At 38.7% G+C, this 8995-nt stretch overlaps 1 long non-coding RNA gene across 1 annotated transcript; it reads right to left on the bottom strand.

Moving 5' to 3' along the window:
- Positions 1–236: 236 nt before the first annotated feature.
- On the bottom strand, positions 237–5722 carry LOC124867364. Its single transcript, XR_007038028.1, has 3 exons — positions 5664–5722; positions 3853–4027; positions 237–2983 (listed from the first exon to the last, which is right to left on the bottom strand). It is a non-coding gene; the product is annotated as an uncharacterized LOC124867364 (long non-coding RNA).
- Positions 5723–8995: the final 3273 nt, after the last annotated feature.

The raw sequence follows: 8995 nt of genomic DNA, 5'->3' as shown, positions 1-8995 counted from the left end.
TGTTAATAAATTCCTGTATTTTAAGAAATTGTGTGAATTCATTCCATGTGTGTACAGAGTTTGGCTGTTCAATAATGTCAGAGCTCGTCTCACACCTTTCTATTTTGTCCTAATACCATCGCCTTACTGGGCTGGTATTCACAGGACAACCCTTAACAGACTGAAATATTATTTAATAAAATATTAAAATATTAATATGAAATATTAAATAATATTCTCAGATTCATAATCCTAACACTCGTTGGTTGCAGAAAATAAAGAAATGACTGAAGACTGTGCCACAATAGTTGTAGCTGCATCAAAAACCCCTGTGTGAATGTAGATTTTGATATGAAAGCACAGACATAGAGTTGACCATGCGTTTAAGGTTTAGTGACCCTCCTTCACCTTTCTCTGTGTCCCATGGGTGAAGTGATGAGACAGGAGCAAGAGAAAAGGAAGCCAGAGGGGACAGTCACCCTGGAGCTTGCGACTTTCAGGTCCCAAGGGGACACGGGTCCAACTAAAGAATAAAGTTGAAGGACTTTCTGACCTTCATAGCAAAAAAGCAACAGACTTTTTTAATGCAACAGACCTCCTGTATGTAGGGGTTTATTTTAGGTCTTCAAACAATAAAATATGCCATTTAAATTCAAATTGTATGTAACAATTTCAAGTATTGTGCAAATCTCTCATCATCACTGATAAAAATGTTCTCCTCTGATGTGAAGCAAACTGATTTGGGGTGCTTGGAGTGAAGAGGCACTGCTGCAGTTTTATAGGAGAATGTTCTAAAAGGCAGCCAGCTTTGAAGGTCCACTGAGTTTTCTCACTCTTCATCCAACCCAAGCTTTGAAATCAAATGATTTTATTTTATTTTTTCACACTGAAGGCCCGTGGTCAAGTATTGCTTTAGACTCTGGTTCCAACATCTAATTTATTTGAACTGCAATTTTATTTGATTTGAGCTCATTAATCCAAATTAAGATTCAAGTGTTGTAGTGAAATGTGGCTTCTGCAGGCACGGACATGAAAAGGGCCATAGATGAAGGGAGCGGAGCCACGCAGAGAGAGCTGTGTACCTGCAACCGCTGCGTTTGATCCAAACCCCACGCCTTTGAAGTGTGAAGGTCTTTGTGGTGGGCCAAATAGGGAGTATCTGTATGCATGTCGAAAAAAAAAAAATGCCTGCACACAAGTGATGTCATCATTGACTCACAAGCACACACACAGATGTACTAATGTGCATATTTAGGTGCAAGTGCATCTGTTACCCAGCTGAATTATTGATTTTATTTGTTTACCTGTATTTATCTCTTTGTTTTGATGTTGCTGTTTTTACTGCTCAGTTTTATGATGCATTTAGCTGTGCTTGGCTTTATTTACATGCTCTTAGTCTGAAATGTGGCTGTTGTCTGAACCCGTATTAATGTGTGCTTTTTTGCTGTCGCTGTGGATGTGTCTGTATTACCTGCACCCTGGGTTTCGAAAATAATGGAACCACATGTTTTCCTGAAATGTTGTGAAAAAGCTTCCTCACCTTTTTGTACACAATCCCCACTGCAACATATTAAAAAGGCTGTCTAAACCTTTCGTATTTGCAGCCCTATATGTGTAAAAAGCACCTCTGATTTGTGTTGAAATGTGTTGCCACATTTTATTAGATTTAATCTAGTTCATATCTCGGCTCTGAAGAATGTAAAGAATAATGCAGCTCACAAGGAGAAACATCTGAAACATAAAATTGAGGACTGAAGCAGGTCTGATAAGTTTGGGGCACATAACCTGAAGAGAAAGGAAAAGATGAGGAAGGGGAGAGAGGTTGCAGCAGAGAGAAAGAGAGTAACCTGGTTGGCTGTGCCATGTTCATCTGCCACAGCTGATTGTGTCCTCTTCAGATAAAGCTTGAGATTCTTCAATATATGCAGCAATTCATTTTAGAAGGGTTCCAAATGTACTCTTTTAATAATAACCATAAAAATAGTACATAAAATACCTCCCTAAGCACTTGTGTTATTTTTGAAGAACTGAGCAGACATCTAACATCCATCATAAACTGAACAAATAACTACATGTAAAGCTGTCGGGAGTCAATCATTGTTTATCACAGCTATTTGCTACCCTGCTCTGTCTGTCAAGCTCTCTTTTAGAAGACTTTGACATGAAATAAGTAATAAAACAGAGCTGCACAGTGTAGTTGTGAACATAGCAAGAAGGCCTCAGGATAAAAACTATGTTGCAGCTTTCCTGTGTGACTTTTTGCATGTTCTCTGTGCACATTTGTGGTCTTGGCATGGATAGTTCCCTGAGCAAGCCCCTCCCTTGCCAAATTAAAGGTTTTCCTAATCTCCAACTCTACTTTAAAGAAGAAAAAAAACTTACTCATGGTAAAAATTATTTTTTTGCCTAGTGGTGCCACCATGGGCAGAGAGACCCTAACCTTCATAACATGGATATTATGTCAAATGGTGATTCTGAATAAGCCTCAGGAGTATTGCTAAAGTAGTACCTCTTCATGTTTCTACAGAAAACTGGCAGTTCAAAGATGGTTCCCATCCTTTCAGACCACCAGGGAGCACAGTAGTCCATGTCCACTCCTGTGAACTGCAGTTTCATTGTTTCAAAAAATAAACACAAACTAAAAACTGTTTCCTGACTTTTACGTAAAGGGCATTTTGTGGGACAATGTTATAACTGCTTCAATTCTGACTTTAATAGTTTTGACTTTTTGTGTTTTTCTCCTCCAACCATTGCAATAAATCATTTTACTCACCTTTAAGTCTTCAACTCTGCAGTTGCCCTGTGTTGCACTCTACCTTGACCAAAAAGAGCCTAAAAATTAATTCTCCTTTCTTTTTTTTCCTTTTTTTTTATACACAGCCACACACAGTTAAACTCTCAGACAGGAAACTAAAAAGAAAAATGTTTCCATCACCTCAAAATACTGTATGCCTGGCTTGAAACTCTACCTCAGATTCTTCTTCCTTCATGGACGATGGAATATCTGAAAATGCAATGCAGATATTCATTTTATCAAATGGCACTTTGTGAGGTGAGAAAAAAACCCCAGAAACAAATATACTGTTCAATCTAAATGACATGACTTTTCAAAGCAATATTCTCACCAGAGCTTATATCTATACATATAACGCTGGCAATAGATTGCAGAGATTTATCATATGACAGAATCTGACTGAGTTTAGTGAGCTGGATGGAGGGAAACGAACTGCAGCATAACACTCCATCCCCAGCTTTGTACAGCTTTACTCACTTTTAAACCATTGCTCTTTTTAGTGCATTACATAAGATAATCAGAACATCCACGCAGGGTTTTTAAATGTCCATATTGAGAAGCGCTCCATCTATTGCACCTGTCATGGTTTTTAAATATCATCCTGCTGAAAAACTTCACTTGATTTATTTATCTTCAAAAAATATTCAAAAACCTGAGATTTCTACTTTTCTAATGTGTAATTAGGAAAGTAGAGTAAAAAATAGTTAGAAATTTAAATTAAGATCATCAAGGTACCAATTTGCACATTCTAAAAACCAGCTTCTAATTGCTGAACTAAACTTGTGATTAACATACTTAATAGGCTGTTTTATTTCAGATCTCGCTAAAGCTGCATCTAGGAGGCACAAGGTGAGATGGAACCAGGTATTTTTCTGACCCACATGCAGAAACCGAGAAGGAACTCAGAATAAAGGTAAAGGAATGTTTTTATTCTTAAAATAATTAATAGAATGAATTTGTTGCTGCGCTTCAGCAATCAAGGTTCGACTGGATTTGAAGATGGAGAATACAGTTAGTTGGAGCAAATGGAGCAACAGGGTGAATAAATCCAAACTATTGGTAAATAGTGGAGAGCTTACTTTGGTTGGATGGGAAGATGTATTTTGAGGAGGAGGTTGAGAGTGGACAGGCAGACAGTTGAGGGAACAAAGGGGCAGCGTGAAGGCAGTCGTGGGTGTTGGTCCAAAAGAAGACATTCTTGGTGAGTTCTTGTTGAGGAGGAATCCATGAGGCTTCTTACTGGAAAACTGCAACCTTAGAGGGAGCAGAAAACGACAGGTAAGGAAGGCTTGGAGCAAAACACAACCCCCATAGAATCCATATTTCTGATCTCTTTAAAGGGCTTGACGTATCTCTACAGGGTAGGTTAGGCATCAGGCAAAGATTAACAGTCTCACTGCCCCTTATATTTCCCACAACCTGACAAGGGGATGGCGGGCAGGTGTGCAGCCAGGCGCCTGGAACCAGACCCCCAACTTCTCTAGTAGGAAGACACACTCACATCCAACACACCCACATACACACACACACACACACCAGGACCATGACATAAGGCTTCTGTTTCATAATGTTGATGAAATTTCATCCTGTTTTGACAAGTTTCCCTTTTTAAAGGTAAATGACATCTAGCCCACAAGAAACAATACTTTCAAAGAGAAATTTACTGTAAAACCGAGTATTCTGATTAATGAATGTTCAGTGTTGTCAATGGTCATTCAACCCTTTTTTTTTCAAATGTTTGGGTTGCATATTTTTTTCCAAAGCCATGATATCAGGGTTAGTCACTCTCATAGTCAGCTTTCTTAATGTTGCATTGGTATTAGAATATCATTGAAAACTTTGTTTATTTCAGTAATTCAACTTAAGAAGGGAAACAGGACGAGGGGTGAAGCGTCATGACAGAGAGGACCTTCCTAAAAATAGTTTTTACAGTTTTTGCAAGTGGAAATAACGTATAGTCTTTCAAATAGACTTTTTCCCAGGTTACACATTCAACAAATTGGTGTCTCCATGGTGATGGGATGATGCAAAACTTAGCGCAGGTACCTTGTTGTAACTGCTACAGCTCCATTGATGACTAGCTCTCGCAAGGTGAACCTATCCAGCCGCTACTAAATGCGGAGCAGTGAGAGACGGAATTATATGTCTTTAATGGGTTTGGAGCAAACAGTGCCTCCTCATGTGAAAAGGCACCTGTACAGGACCTGTCTGAGTAATGATGATGGTGTATTGTTGTTTGATGCAGTATGGATGTTGACAGAGAGGACAGAGGTTAAAGTTTTCGTTCTCCAATGAGCCAACCCCTCCCTCCTACTTGCCTATTTCTAAGGGGATTGCTCAATCCAGCTCTCCATCCAACGGGTCCGGACTTCCCCAAACCTGAAAGATCTTACTAAACAGGTTTACTGAAAGTTCTGTTTAAGCTGGTGTCGGGAAATGTCTTGCCTAGCCTCTGACAGCCTTCATACAAAAGTCTCGCCCTTCTTTAACTGGAGGTCTGGACAACTGAGTAGCCTATCGCAGTCATTCACACAGTCATTCAACAGTCACTTTTGTTCACGGCTGCTCATTCCCTAATTTAACCACTGGCTCTTGGTATATGGGCTAGGTTAATTTTAGTGGCTCGGCACGAGCCCCAAGGACGCTGTTTTAACAAACTTGGCTAAGGCAACCTATAAAAATCTCCTAAAATATATTAGAACCAGGCAACAAGACTTTTTACCACCAATGAAAAACCAAAAATACGGTGACTCAAATAATTGAATGTCCACGATTTAACTAGAATTTTATATGCTTTCTTTAATTAGTAACGCTTTTGCAGGGGTCAGTAACAGCTTAAATTTGGCAACACATAATAATTTCAATAATAGAATGAATCAATCAACTCAACCTGTCTTTCCCTGATGCTGAAACTGGTGAGTTTGGAGAGGCTTTGAAGATGGAGGCTCATCCATGCACCTGATGGAGATGTTTCTTCTGGTAACAACGAATGGTTTCTTGAAGGGAATACGACTCAATCTTCAGTTTTCTTCTTTTAAGTGGCAGGCACTGATGCTCCAGGCTTTAATGGTTAAACAGAAACTTTGTTGTCATATGTCTCAGAAGACAGTAGTTTCCAGAGGCTGAAGAGTTGAAGGAAACCCGGAGACATAAATGCGGTTGAGTCAGGACTTCCAAAAGCCTGAAACTTAGAGCAATCAGCTGTTCACCGATCAAGTTCACTTCTGTTGTCTGGATAAAAAGGTCAGTCAGTCAGTCATTTTCTACCGCTTATTCCATAGTGGGTCACGGGGGAGCTGGTGCCTATCTCCAGCAGTCTATGGGCGAAAGGCAGGGTACACCCTGGACAGGTCGCCAGCCCATCACAGGGCAACACACAAACAACCATACACACACTCATTCATACACCTAAGGGCAATTTAGATTGACCAATTAACCTAACAGGCATGTCTTTGGACTGTGGGAAGAAGCCAGAGTACCCGGTGAGAACCCACGCATGCATGGGGAGAACATGCAAACTCCATGCAGAAAGACCCCCGGCCAGGAATTGAACCCAGGACCTTCTTGCTGCAAGGCAACAGTGCTACCAACTGCGCCACTGTGCATAAAATCAGATTCTTGATCTTGAGGCACAGTCCTTCTAAGGTAAACGGCTTGATCCTCTTAATGCAGTCGATCAGTTGGGCTGTTTCCATCTGAGCTTCTTTTCTCCGTCCGATCTTGTTTGCTGGTCTTCTGCGAGGAAACAACAGCAGTTCCCTCCTTCAGCATTGCCTTTATAGTGCTGATGCTTTCACCAGTCAGCCCCTTGTTAGTCTTCTCAGTTATTGCGCAACATACTTTTGCCCACTACGTTATTGCTCAATACTTAATCATAGTCATCGTGACTTTCTGGTTCTTGTTTATCGGCCTTGGAGATGCCGGTAATAGCCACGCAGCTGGCTGTAGACTCATCCTCCCTTCCTTGCGCTGGGCTTCAAAGGATTCGCTGTCAGCATGCAGCTGGCTCTCGTCACTCCCAGTCATCCTGCAGGTCTCTCCCTAATCTGCTCAGTCTTAAACTTTACACAGTATAACACATTCCATTCTCAGCTTTCTGCATTTACTTTAAAACACAGTTACAAAACCATCACTTCATTCTTTTTATTCATACATAACAACTGATCAACATTATATCTCTTTCATAAATAGCTGATTTTTTACTTTAATTATCAGTTCTTAACCATATTTCAATCATACATCTTTTAACTTGATAATTAAAGATGACTAATTTCATTTAATACTTGTAAAAGAATAGAAAATCATCATACATAATTTCTTTGGATACACTTGTTAATATTTCTGCAAAAGATAAGACAGATAATATGTGGCTCCACACAGGCCTCTCCATTCTCTCAGTCCCAGAATATGAGAATATGCTTGTTTTCACTCTCTACTGCTTCAACTGTGTCTTTTAATAATTATTGCATGGATTACACATAAGGGTGTTTATTGTAATTTTTATGGAGTTAACTGTGAGCAGTTACTAAATGTTGCATGGATTACATGGAAAGATCTCACCTTATTTTGACAAAGTGAACAGTAGACATTAACCAGATACCTGATATTTCTGCTGAAAAACTGTTCTTTTGAAGTGTCGTTTTTTTTTTTACTTAACTTTGAAATAGTGAGGTTTTATTAATTTCTTAGGTTTCTTTCCATAAATAAACTCTAGCCATCTTAGATTTGTTTTTAAATTTAGATTTAGATTTTCTTTTTGTCTTTAGCTAAAGTTAAATTTGACAGTTTTTTTCCAAGGCTTGTTGAGGTGGGGTTTCTGAATAATTGTGTTCCTTGGTGTAATAAAATGGAGAACCCAAGCCACAACGGAAGATTTCTGTATTTGAAATCATTTTATTGATCTTTTATAAAATTTTATTCTATGAGAAACTGAATTTGGAGTTTTTGTTTGCAAAAATAAGGACAATTAACAGAAGTAAATGCTTGGAATACATCACTGTGTGTAATCAGTGGGTTGCAAATTTTAAATTAAATTTTTAAATGGTCTTTTATTTGATTGACATGCAATTGTATGCTGAGACTGATGCTTGGTCAATGAGTTTTCTCTTCCATGTTTTTCTGTAGTAAGCATCACTGCTGTTAAGTATTATGGCTCCAACTGCAAAACCGTACAAAGTTAAACCTCTGGGTCCCAGGGTAAGAACTGAGAATGAGTTTCTGAGCAGAAACATAAGATCAAATTATGTCCCTTAGCTCAGTGTTGCTCAGAGAGCACAGACATCATTCCAGCATGGCTTTTGCTGACAGTAATGGCACAAATTTAAACTAGCACAAGTTACATTAAACCACCATTAAATCTAAATGAATTTTAATCAGCTTGATTTAGAAATAGGATTTGGTTTCCAACACTCTCACTCTTTTTTTATATAGCATACAAGGTTATTTGCACAAAATGTTATGGCCTTTCGCTTTGCAACACCTTAAATAAATATCTTATGGTATATTTAATTATAATATGATTGTATGGTTTAATTTACAGAATAAAAACTTAAAATACTCTATGCTCATTTACGTTCAAAACATCAAATACGTCTAGCTATTGCATGCAATTTTTAAAATTATGGTGCCACATGTGTGAAAAAAACTGTAAGGCAAGATGCCACTTCAAGTACACTCATCGACCACTTTAATAGGTACACCTGTCCAACTGCTCGTTTACGCAAATTTCTAATCAGCCAATCTAATGCCAGCAACTCAATGCATTTAGGCATGTAGACATGGTCAAGACGATCTGCTACAGTTCACACCGAGCATCAGAATGGGGAAGAAAGGGGATTTAAGTGACTTTGAACATGGCATGGTTGTTGGTTGAATGTATGTAATAATCAAATAAAGACCTAAAAAATTATATATTTTCTTAATACATTTTACAACCAGATCCTCTGCATATTGTTAATAAGAGTTTTGCTAAATCGTCTTGCAGACCTGGTCTAAACGACTGCAGATACCTTTTGTAATACAGTAAGAAAAGCAGTGGCTGACCAGAAACAGAGAGCATACTTTACACTTACTCTGTCTGAAGTGGATGACATTTTGTCCTTGGTAGATGAAGAAATGTCCAATAACTAAGTCATATGATTTCCCAGTGGACCTTCAGCTCCGGACTAATATTTTTTTGCCACACACACACTTAGACATGTCTCTTTTACTTTGTTAAAGATC

The sequence above is a fragment of the Girardinichthys multiradiatus genome, chromosome 4, assembly GCF_021462225.1.
Source record: "Girardinichthys multiradiatus isolate DD_20200921_A chromosome 4, DD_fGirMul_XY1, whole genome shotgun sequence".
Lineage (NCBI taxonomy): Eukaryota > Metazoa > Chordata > Actinopteri > Cyprinodontiformes > Goodeidae > Girardinichthys > Girardinichthys multiradiatus.
Note: the sequence above shows the minus strand (reverse complement) of the source record. Positions and strands in the feature narration are given on the sequence as shown.